Source organism: Juglans regia, chromosome 7, assembly GCF_001411555.2.
Source record: "Juglans regia cultivar Chandler chromosome 7, Walnut 2.0, whole genome shotgun sequence".
Classification (NCBI taxonomy): Eukaryota; Viridiplantae; Streptophyta; class Magnoliopsida; order Fagales; family Juglandaceae; genus Juglans; species Juglans regia.
In genome coordinates, this window is record NC_049907.1 from 37,370,060 (window position 1) to 37,382,609 (window position 12,550).

Consider the following 12,550-nt stretch of genomic DNA (forward strand, 5'->3'; position numbering starts at 1 on the left):
AAACCGGCCCTCCCACCATCTTTCACATCAAAGAAGAGGTGCAGAAGCTGTTGTCGTGCATGCTGATGCTTCCTTTGCATCTTCATTCTCATCCTCCTCCTCATCATCGTTGTTGTCGCCTTTGGCCTCTTCTACCTCTGGTTTCAACCGAGACTCCCGGTTTTCCACCTACAGTCAGCTTCGATGTGCTGAAATCAACTTCGAGGGGGTGCGAGGGCTAATGGGATTCAATCGCAAAGAAGAGCTTGTCCTTTTCTGGTGTAGTGCTGCTTCATTATAATTGTGGTGGAAGGCTTACGTGTTGGTATGTGATTGGCAGGCTATTATTTGGCTAATAGCAGCCCAATTGGTCTTAAGGATTTTTTTTTAATATTATTTTTATTTTAAAATTTGAAAAAATTTAATTATTTTTGTATTTTGTTTAGAAATTTAGAAAAGTTGTAATGATTAGGTAATGATTAAATGAAAAGTTAAATACTATAATTGGAAAGTGTTTGTGTTTGAATGATGTTTGAGAATAAAATTATAAAAAACATTTAAGATGAGATAATTGATGGCTCTATTTCGTTTTTGCCTTTTTTATACGCAAACACTAAACAGTCTCATTTAGGTCATATATACGTTTTAGAATGGCATACCACTAGCAAATATATTTGTTTTTTTCGATAATGTCATATAATTAACAAAAATTTTACATGAGTTCTATTGTACTAAAAATATTCTTTCAGCAAGAACACCAATAATAGCAACACGTACCAAGATTGATTCAAGAAAATATAAACAGAAAATGCACTAAATAGAAAAACAATAGAGTAGAACGAAAATACCAAGAACACAAGGATTTAACATGGTTTGATCCTTTCGAATCTACATCCACAGGGGGAACTGGCCAGAGATCATCTTATTGAAGCTTCAAATCGCAAGGATGGACAGGTTACAAGATTCAGGTCATCAGAATGACCTTAACTCTCTCGGATTATTCCCTGATTTACAAGTTTCTCAAAAACCCCTTTCTCTTCGTTGAAGCCTCTCTCTCTGTAATGTATCTGCTTTTCTTTTTCTTCTCATACCGCTACAGTAGCCATCGCAAGCCTTTTATAAGGCTGCCTTATACCAATAGCCCTAATTCATTTGATCTAAACATGTGGCCATCTAATAGCCGATGGATTAAAAGTAATGAATTAGAATTACACAAAAGGACAAGAAAAAGTAAAGAATACGTGGTCACTTCTTTGACCATTAGTTACAAGGCTTAACAAAAGAAATTACAACTTTAACCTTCTAAAAAATAAATTATTGACACATTGGTCATCAATCTCTACCTTGTCATCAATTTGATTTCATGATTCCCCATCTCTGGCCAATTCCCACATTTTATTCCCTGGTCAACCCTCCTCCATTTTGATCAAGTCTAGACAGTGCTTGAACTTTGATCTTGGCAATGGTTTGGTCATCATATCTGCTGGGTTTTCTTCAGTTGGTACTTTCTCCACTTTGACAGTACCACCTGCAACCACATCTCTTACAAAATGAAGTCTAATATCAATGTGTTTTGATCTTTCGTGAAAAACTTGATTTTTAGTGAGATGTATAGTACTTTGATTATCACAATAGACTGTGATATTTCCCTTGTATAAACCTAGTTCATTTGTTATACCTTTCAGTCATAAAGCTTCCTTTATAGCCTCTGTCATGGCTATGTATTCAGCCTTAGTTGTGGACAAAGCCACAACTGACTGTAAATTGGATTTTCAACTCACAACACTACCAAAGGCTATGAATACATAGCTAGTTAGAGATTTCCTAGTGTCCAAGTTTCCAGCAAAATCAGAATCTACAAACCCACAGATTTCTTGACCACTTAACACATTGCCACCAAAACTTAGCCCTAAACCTGAGGAGCCTGTTAAGTACTAAAACACCCACTTCAGTGCTTGCCAGTGGGGTTTCCCAAGATTTCCCATGAACCTACTAACTAGACTGACAGCATAGGTGAGGTCTGGTCTTGAACAGACCATTGCATACATGATGCTAACTACCATACTTGCATATGGTATTTTTATCATATATTCCCTTTCATCATTAGTTTTAGGGGGCTGATTAACAGAAAATTTAAAATGCTGTCCAATGGGAGTACTTACAGATTTTGCTAAGTCCATGCTAAATCTTTTAAGTACCCTTTATAAATATGTTTTTTGTGATAAGTAGAGTAGTTTCTTTTTTCTATCTCTAATTATCTCCATACCTAATATTTTCTTAGCAGGTCCAAGATCTTTCATTTCAAAAACAGATTTTAGAATTTATTTTACAAGATCAATTTGACATTTATCTTTACAAGCTATGAGCATATCATCCACATATAACAGAAGATAAACAGTAACCTCATCAGAAACTTTAAAGTATACATAGCTATCATAATTGCATCTTTTAAACCCATTCTCAATCATATGAGTGTCAAACTTTTTATACCATTGTCTTGGAGATTGTTTTAATCCATACAAAGATTTTTTCAACAAACACACATGATTCTTATTGGATTCACTTACAAAACCTTCAGGAGGTTGCATGTACAATATTTCTTCTAATTCACCATGCAAAAAAACACTTTTAACATCCAACTGTTCTAAGAACAAATCATGATAACCAATGTAAGCTAACAACAATCTGATGGAACTATGTTTTACTACAAGGGAGAAAATTTTATTGAAATCTATACCTTCCCTTTGTGTAAAACCCTTTGCCACTAACCTAGCTTTGTACTTAGGTTTTTCTATCCCAGTTATACCCTCCTTTTTCTTGAATATCCATTTAGACCCTATGATTTTAACCTTATCAGGTTTTAGCACCATTTCTCAAGTCTTGTTCTTATAAAGAGATTCCATTTCTTCTTACATAGCAAGAAGCCAATTGTTAGATTCTTTACTACACATTGCTTCTTTATAAGACCTTGGTTCAGGGTCTTCAATGTCTTGAGTTACAGAGAGGGCATAGGCTGTTTTATCAGCCTGTGCAAATCTCACTGGAGGTCTTATAACCTTTCTTGGCCTATCTCTTGCAAGGTTATAAGATTCAATGGTTTCTTTTTGGTTGCTGCAGAATCAGACTTCCAATTATCTCCAGTTTGCATGCTTATATCTTGAGGTAATGAGTCTGAATACTCCACCTCCATCTGGACTTTGTTTAGAACAGTGATAGATTGAGTCTCAACTGTATCTAGTTAAGATCTGGCCATTTGTGACTCATTAAAGGTCACATCCCTACTTATTATACACTTTTTTTTTCAGGTTCCTTTATCCAAAATTTATAGCCTTTTACTCCTTCAGGATATCCAACAAAAATGTATTTTACTGCCCTAGGTTCTAGTTTGTCAGTTTTACTGTGTGCATATGCAACACGATCAAATACTCTCAAATTACTGTAATCTGAGGGTTTACCAGTCCATAATTCCTGAGGAGTCTTGCAATTAATGACAGTAGATGGACTCCTATTTATCAAATACACAGAAGTATTAACTGGCTCTGCCCAAAAATTTTTTGGTAACTTAGCATTTGACAACATGCACCTTATAAGTGATAATGGACAAAAATCAAATCTGGAAAGATTGCCACCTCCAATTGCATGATTTTCTGCTGCTGTCTCCAATGTGATTAATGCATTACAGCTCTCTTGTAACCGATGTACTGATTTGTAATTCCTTAAATCTTGCCTTTCCATTATATTGTACAGCCATAATTGTATCTATTTATACTGATATCAAATACAAGGAAATTTATCTTTCTTTCTAAAAACATATCTTGTTCATGGTATCAGAGCTTCCAAAGCTCCAACGAGCAGATCCTCTTTGCTATGGCCACCAATAACATCTCTGTTTCTTCTAATCCTCAAAGCTCTACGCCTCTAATTGCTGTAAATGCTGCTGCGCAGCTTCCTCATAAACTGACAGCCACCAATTTTCCTGCTTGGCGGTGTCAGTTCGAATCCTTACTCATTGGTTATGATCTTATGGGGTATCTTGATGGTACTCTTTCATGTCCTTCTCTCAGTGGTGTCTCCACTAATGACCAGGCTGCTGTCAAGGCTGCATATTCACATTGGATACGTCAGGACAAGCTTCTGCTCAACGCCATCCTTGATGGGGTCTCTGAAGGCGTTGTCTCTCATATTGCTAATGCTGAGACGTCCATGGAAGCATGGAAGACCCTCACCCGACTCTATGCTAGTCGATCCCGTACTCGTGTTATGCAACTCAAGGAGGACCTCACCTTTCTTCAGTGAGGGTCTCGGTCTGTCACAGAATTTCTTCATTCTGTGAAGCACATAGCAGATGAGTTAGCACTCATTGATGCCCCTGTGACAAACGACGATCTAACGCTATACATTCTCAATGGTCTTGGCTTAGAATGCCGCGAGATTATTGCTCCAATTCGCACTCGTGACACCTCTCTCACATTTGAAGAACTCCATGACCTGCTCCTTGGTCATGAGCGCTACTTGAAGCGCCTGGAACTTACTTCCAATCCTCCTGTTATTACAGCTAATACCTCTCAACGCAGGTACAACAATCGTTCCTCCCAAAAGAATGACAAGAAGCAATCCTATTCTCGGTCTGGCAATTCAGGTGGCTCCTTTCAGTCCAAGCCCACCGACAACTCCTCTGTTGACTCTGCTCAAAGAGGTCGCCAACAAGGAAAAACGTGTCATTTTTGTGGCTTCAGTGGCCATACTGTGACTGAGTGTCGCAAGCTTCGTCGTGTATTAGCACAGGCTAACTGCACTATCATGCCTCAACATGCCACAAATCGTTGGATGCTTGACTCTGGGGCATCTCACAATATCACCTCTGAACTTCAAAACATGACCATGCATTCTGAATATGAAGGACCTGACGAGGTTGTCATTGGGAATGGTACAGGTTTGAATGTCACACACGTTGGTTCTACCAATCTCTCCACCCCTTCCAAAACCTTTGCACTTACAGATCTTCTTTGTGTTCCTTCTATTCATCGCAACCTTATTTCTGTTCATAAATTTACCTCCTCTAACAATTGCTCTGTAGAATTTAACCCCTTCTCTTTCTCTGTGAAGGATCTGAGCACGGGGGTGCACTTCAAGGCAAATGTGAAGATGGCATCTACTACATGCCTCAGTCCGCTCATATCTTGCGCAAACCACCAGTGGCATTTGTTGGAGTCCGCACCTCACTTGATGGTTGGCATTCACGACTTGGTCACCCTTCCACCAAAATTGTCACCCAAATAATTCGATCATTTGATTTGCCTCTAGAAAAATCTTCATTTACAAATAAAAGTCTGTGTGTTTCATGTCAATGTAATAAAAGTCACAAGCAACCTTTCTCCATTTCGTCTATGACTAGTTCTCAGCCATTTGAATTAATTTATTCAGATGTCTGGGGTCCATCTTCAATTACATCCATCAATGGTTATCGGTTTTATGTTATTTTCATTGATCATTTTACAAAATTCACTTGGTTCTATCCTCTCAAACAAAAATCTGAAGTTGAAAGTGTTTTTATTAATCTTCAAAATTACATCACAAATCAGTTTGCCACTACCATAAAACATCTCTATATTGACAATGGTGGTGAGTACCTCAAACTCCGTCCCTTCCTCGCTAAACATGGCATTACCAGCCTTACAACCCCTCCTCACACGCCTCAACACAATGGTGTTTCTGAACGTCGCCATCGTCATCTCGTCGAAACTGGGCTTACTCTTCTCCATCACTCTAAACTTCCTTTGTCCTACTGGTCTTTCGCATTTGAGGCAGCCTGTTATCTTATTAACCGAATGCCCACCCCTCTCTTACATTGTAAAACTCCTTTTGAAGCTCTCACTCTTCGTTCACCAAATTATCTCAAGCTCCGCACATTTGGTTGTCTTTGCTATCCATGGCTCAAACCATATAACAATAGCAAACTTGATCCCAAATCCACTCCTTGCATTTTTCTCGGTTACTCTCTTACTCAAAGTGCTTACAAATGCCTTGATATCAAGCCCCACCGCCTCTATCTTTCACGCCATGTTGTATTCGACGAACACACCTTTCCTATCTCCACCAACTCTGTTGCTAGTCAGCTTCCTCTTGCCCCTGACCATAATCACCAATCACATGCTGCTGTGGAATCCTTTGGTTCTATCCCACAAGTCCCGCCAGTGACTCAGGTGCCTCCATCTCTCACGTTGCCTGAAGTACTTCACCCTCCTGCACCATCGGATCCACCATCGTCATCACCAGGTATACTCTCTTTTCCCTCTGACAGCACTACTCTCTCCTCTTCTCTTGCTGCACCCGCACCACCTACCTCTCATAGGATGACCACTAGATCTATGAATCACATCCACAAGCCTAAACACATGTACCTTGTCACCAAACATCCCCTTCCCAACTCTCTTGAACCAACTTGTGTCAGTCAAGCACTAAAACATCCTCAATGGCGCCAAGCCATGTCCCAAGAATTCACAGCCTTGGTTAAGCATGGTACATGGGACTTAGTTCCTCCACAACCTTCTCAAAATCCCATTGGGTGTAAATGGATTTTTAGAATAAAAAGGAAGCCCGACGGTAGCATCGACCGATACAAAGCTCGCCTTGTTGCCAAAGGCTTTCATCAACGGCCTGGTCTTGACTATACGGCAACCTTTAGTCCAATCGTGAAGCCTACCACTATTCGGACTGTCCTCTCCATTGCTCTTATGCATCGCTGGCCCATTCGCCAACTTGACGTCAACAACGCATTCCTCCATGGCACCCTTGAGGAAGATGTCTTTATGGCACAACCACGTGGATTTGTTGATAACAATTTTCCAAATTATGTCTGCAAATTAAGAAAATCCATCTATGGCTTAAAACAAGCTCCTCGTGCGTGGTACAATGAGCTCAAAGGTGCTCTCCTTGATTTGCACATCAGTCAGTCCAAATCAGACTCTTCGTTATTTATTTATCATGCAGGTGGCCACACTATGTACTTCCTTGTATACGTTGATGATCTCCTTATTACTGGCAGCAGCACCTCACTTGTTCATGAGATCATTCACAAGCTCAGCAACCGATTCTCCCTTAAGGACTTGGGCCTTGTCCATTTTTTTCTTGGTATTGAAATTATTCCCACCTCTGTTGGAATGTTTCTCAGCCAGCATCAATATATCCGTGGCATCCTTGATCGGGTAAAAATGGATGGTGCAAAAGATGTTCAAACTCCTCAGAGTACAAGTATCACCCTCAAGCTCAAAGATGGCTCCTCTCTTACTGATGCTACTGAATACAGACAAGTCATTGGTGCACTGCAATATCTCTCCTTCACTCGCCCGGACATCGCCTTCTCAGTCAACAAACTTGCTCAGTTCATGCACCAACCAACTGCTACTCACTGGACTGCAGCCAAACGCATCCTCCGCTATCTCAAACACACCATCCATCATGGGCTGTATCTCACTCGCACCAATGCGTCAACACTGCACGCCTACTTCGACGCCGATTGGGCAGGAAATTTTGATGACCGGTCAAGCACCACTGCCTATCTTATTTTTCTGGGCGACAATTTAATTTCATGGAGCACTCGCAAGCAACGAGCCATTGCTCGTTCGTCCACCGAAGCAGAGTATCGTGCACTTGCTGCCACCACTTCAGAAGTTGCTTGGCTTACATCCTTGCTGTCCGAGCTTCATTTTCCACTCTCCAAATCTCCACTCATATTATGTGACAATATCGGGGCTACACAAATGAGTCTTAATCCCGTAATGCACTCTAGAATGAAGCACATTGCCATTGATCTTCATTTCGTCCGAGATTATGTCAACAAAGGCCTGCTTGATGTTCGTCATGTTTCTACTCATGATCAATTTGCTGATCTCCTCACTAAAGCACTTCCCAAAGCTCGATTTCATTTACTCAGGTCCAAGATTGGCGTCCTTGACAGCACGTCCATCTTGCGGGGGTGTATAAGTGATAATGGACAAAAATCAAATCTGGAAAGATTGCCACCTCCAATTGCATGATTTTCTGCTGCTGTCTCCAACGTGATTAATGCATTACAGCTCTCTTGTAACCGATGTACTGATTTGTAATTCCTTAAATCTTGCCTTTCCATTATATTGTACATCCATACTTGTATCTATTTATACTGATATCAAATACAAGGAAATTCATCTTTCTTTCTAAAAACATATCTTGTTCACACCTAACCCTCTCAAGAATTGTTCTGTTCATTCTTTCAGCTAGGCCATTCTATTGGGGTGTTTCCCTCACTGTCATATGCCTTGCAATACCCTCTTTTTGGCAATAGTTGTTAAACTCATTTGATAAGTACTCAAGTCCATTATCTGTCCCAAGTTTTTTAACCTTCATCCCTACTTGATTTTCAACCAAGACTTTCCATTCCTTAAACTTGTTAAAGGTGTCACTTTTCTGCTTAAGGATATAAACCCAAACCTTCCTAGAATAGTCATCAATAAAGGATAAAAAGTAATTCCCCCCACCATGAGAACTAACCCTTGCAGGCCCCCACAAATCAAAATGGATATAGTCCAAACTTTGTTTAGAAGTGTGTGTACTGAGTTTGAAGCTAACTCTAGTGGACTTGCCTAGTATACAATCTTCACAAAAGGGAAGGTCTCCTAGGTCTTTGTCACCAAGTAACCCCTGTTTTTGGAGTTCCTTTAAGCCTTTATGGCTGACATGCCCTAATCTTTTGTGCCAAAGTATAGTATCATTTTCCAAAGATTTCTGGACAGCAGAAGCATGTCCTATAACAATCTGACCTACCAGGGTATAAAGATCATTTTTTATTTCCCCTTTCATTACTATTAAGGACCCTTTAGCTACTTTTAGTGCTCTTGATTCAGATTTAAAAGTGCAACCAGATTTGTCAAGCATTCCAAGAGAGATTAAATTTCTCTTAAGATCAGGTATGTATCTTACATCTTTTAGTATTCTTTCCACACCATCATGCAATTTTAATCTGATTGTACCAATTTCAAGAACTTTGCAAGATTTATTATTACTAAGCATAACATGTCTACCATCAAAAACTGAAAAAGTTTCAAACCAAGATTTACAAGGGCACATATGAATAGAACATCCTGAATCTAAAATCCATTCATTACTAGATTCAGTCTCTGAGATACAAAGTACCTCAGCACTCTCATAGCCTTCAAATGCAACAGATACATTTCCCTCGTGTTTGAATTTATCCCTCTCTTTTGTTTTCTTTTCTGGACAATCTTTCTTGAAATGTCCCTCTTTGTGACATAGGAAACACTTCAGTTGTTTTCCTTTTGATTTTGATCTACCCTTAATTTTATTTCCTTTATAATCAGGTTTTTCAGATCTTCCCATAGCCACTAACCCCTCACCAGTCTGTGTTTTAGCTTCAAAATTATTCTGAAGTTCCCTTGCATGCAATATGGATTGCACCTCATCTAATGACAAACTCTCTCTGCCATACATAATTGTTTCTTTTAGGTTAGCATATGAATTTTCAAGGGAGCTCAATAACAGTATAGCCTCATCATCTATTGTGATGTCTATGTTAGCAAGATCTAGGATGATCTTGTTAACTCATCCAGATGATCTTCAATAGTCACCCCCAGAGTCATTTTAAAAGTATACAGTTTTGTCTTATTATGAAGACGATTGGTCAGGGATTTGGTCATGTAGAGAGTTTCTAGCTTTAACCAAATCCCTGCAGCTGAATCTTCATTGGCTACCTCCCGTAAGACCTTATCCCCTAAGGAAAGAATAATGACATTGTGTGCCTTTTGTAATATTTTGGGTTTAATTCTATCAGTAATGGAAGAACTTGATTTTTCCTCTGAAGACCCCTTAGACAACTTCTTGTCCCCAAGAAGTTGAGTGATGTCGAGCGAAGCTCTCTGACTTAGATATCGCTCGAGCTGTATGTCGAGCGAGGGTCGAGCGAAGCTCTCTGCCTAAATTCGCTCGAGCTGGGTGTCGAGCGAGGATTGAGCGAAGCTCTCTGTCTGAATTCGCTCGAGCTAGATGTCGAGCGAAGCTCTCTGTCTTCATATCGCTCGAGCTGAATCTTGAGCGATGCTTGAGCGAAGCTCTCTGCCTGATTTCGCTCGAGCTGAGTGAACCTCCGCTCGAGCGAACATACGACACATGCACTGTTCCATCTAAATTCAAGTCACCTCTTAACAAATCTCCACCTTGGCTTGAACTCTGCCAATTTCAACATAAAAAAAAAACCTTTGACCACAAAACCAATCCCCACCACCAAATCCCTTACGGGAATAACAAAATGCGAACACCAATCAAGTCCAAACAAAGTTTGAACTTGTATACTGCAACTGGCTTAGACATCATATATGCTGGATTCTCTGTAGTAGCAATCTTCAGAATCTGTATAACACCTTCTGTAACAATCTCTCTGAGAAAATGATACTTGACATCAATGTGCTTCGTTCTCTCATGATACATTTGATTTTTGGTCAAATGTATTGCACTCTGACTGTCGCAGAACCATCTTGCTGTAAACCCAAATCATTGATCAAGCCTTTCAACCAAATGGCCTCCTTAACAGCCTCTGCTGCTGCCATGTACTCTGCCTCTGTAGTTGATAAAGCAACAGTGGATTGCAGTGTTGCTTTCCAACTAATAGCAGACCCACACAAAGTGAAAACATAACCTGTCAATGATCTTCTTTTATCTAAGTCTCCAGCATAATCAGAATCAACAAAACCAGTAACTTTGGAACTGAGATCGACATCTCTATCAAATATTAAGCCAAAGTTCAAGGTTCCCCTCAAATACCTGAGTATCCATTTCATAGCCTGCCAATGAGTCTTACCCGGATTAGCCATATACCTGCTAACTACACTCACGGCCTGTGAAATGTCTGGACGAGTGCAAACCATTGCATACATGATGCTGCCAACTACACTCGAATAAGAAACACTAGCCATGAACTGTTCCTCTTCATCTGTCTGAGGAGATAGGGAAGCTGAAAGTTTAAAGTGTATAGCAAGTGGTGTACTTACTGGTTTGGAATCAAACATTCCAAATCTCTGAAGCACTTTCTCAATGTACTTTCCCTAGGACAAGTACAACTTTCCAGCTTTCCTATCTCTAAAGATTTCCATCCCCAAAATCTTCTTCGCAGCACCTAAGTCTTTCATTTCAAACTCATTTCTGAGTTGGGTCTTTAACAAACCAATGTCAGATATGCTTCTAGCAGCAATAAGCATATCATCAACATATAATAGCAAATAAATGAAAGACTTATCAAATAATTCCTTATGATAAACACAACTATCATAGCTACTTCTCAAATAACCATGATCAATCATAAAGAAATCAAAATGCTTATACCATTGCCTTGGCGACTGCTTCAAACCATATAATGATTTATTCAATCTGCACACATGATTTTCTTTGTTTTCAATAATGAATCCCTCTGGCTGATGCATATAAATGGTCTCTTCAAGCTCACCATGTAGGAACGCTGTTTTAACATCAAGTTGCTGCAGCTCTAAGTCATACAATGCTACTATAGCAAGTAGCAATCTGATTGAACTGTGTTTCACCACTGGAGAGAAGACTTCATTGAAGTCGATGCCTTCTCTCTGACTGAAGCCCTTAGCAACTAAACGTGCCTTGTATCTTGCATCTGTATCACCCTGGATTCTCTCTTTTCTTTTGAAGACCCATTTGCAGCCAACAGTCTTCACCTTCTTTGGCAACAGAACCAAATCCCATGTTTGGTTTTTGTGAAGAGACTCAATCTCTTCAGTCATAGCTGCGCACCACTGTGCAGATTCTGCGCTCTTGACAGATTCTGAATAACTGGAAGGCTCCTGACCAACAATATTCTCTGCCGTAGTAAGAGCATACATCACCAATCTGCATGAGCATATCTCTGAGGTGGTCTAATCTGCCTCCTCTGTCTACCAGTCGCTATATTGTAGTCCTGCTTACCTTGTGCGCCGCTACATCCAATCAGAATCATGCTCATCTGCAATAGCATGATCTTGGGCGCCACTGGGCAACCCTTGTGGTGCTTCCACCTGAAACTTCACCTGCTTTCTAACATCATGTTCTTGTCCTGTAGACTCAATAATCTCTTTCTCGGACTAAGCATGGATTTTTCATCAAAAGTGACATCCCTACTGATCACAAACTTGGGTGATTTAGGATCAGTACACCACAGCCTGAATCCCTTCACCCCACTGGCATACCCAATGAATATGCCTTTCTTTGCCCTTGGCTCAAGTTTTCCATCATTAACATGGAAATATGCAGAACAATAAAAAATTTTCAAATTTGAGTAATCAGCAGGAGTATCAGACTATACCTCATTCAGAGTCTTCAAACCAATCGCTGTGGCTGGAGAACGATTGACCAAGAAGCAGACTGTGTTGATTACTTCAGCCCAGAAGTCCTTAGCCAAGCCTGCATTAGAAAGCATGTTGCGGGCTCTCTCCAAGAGAGTCCTGTTCATCCGTTTAGCTACCCTATTTTGCTGTGGAGTATGTCTAATTGTACGATGTCTGGCAATACCTTCATTTTTACA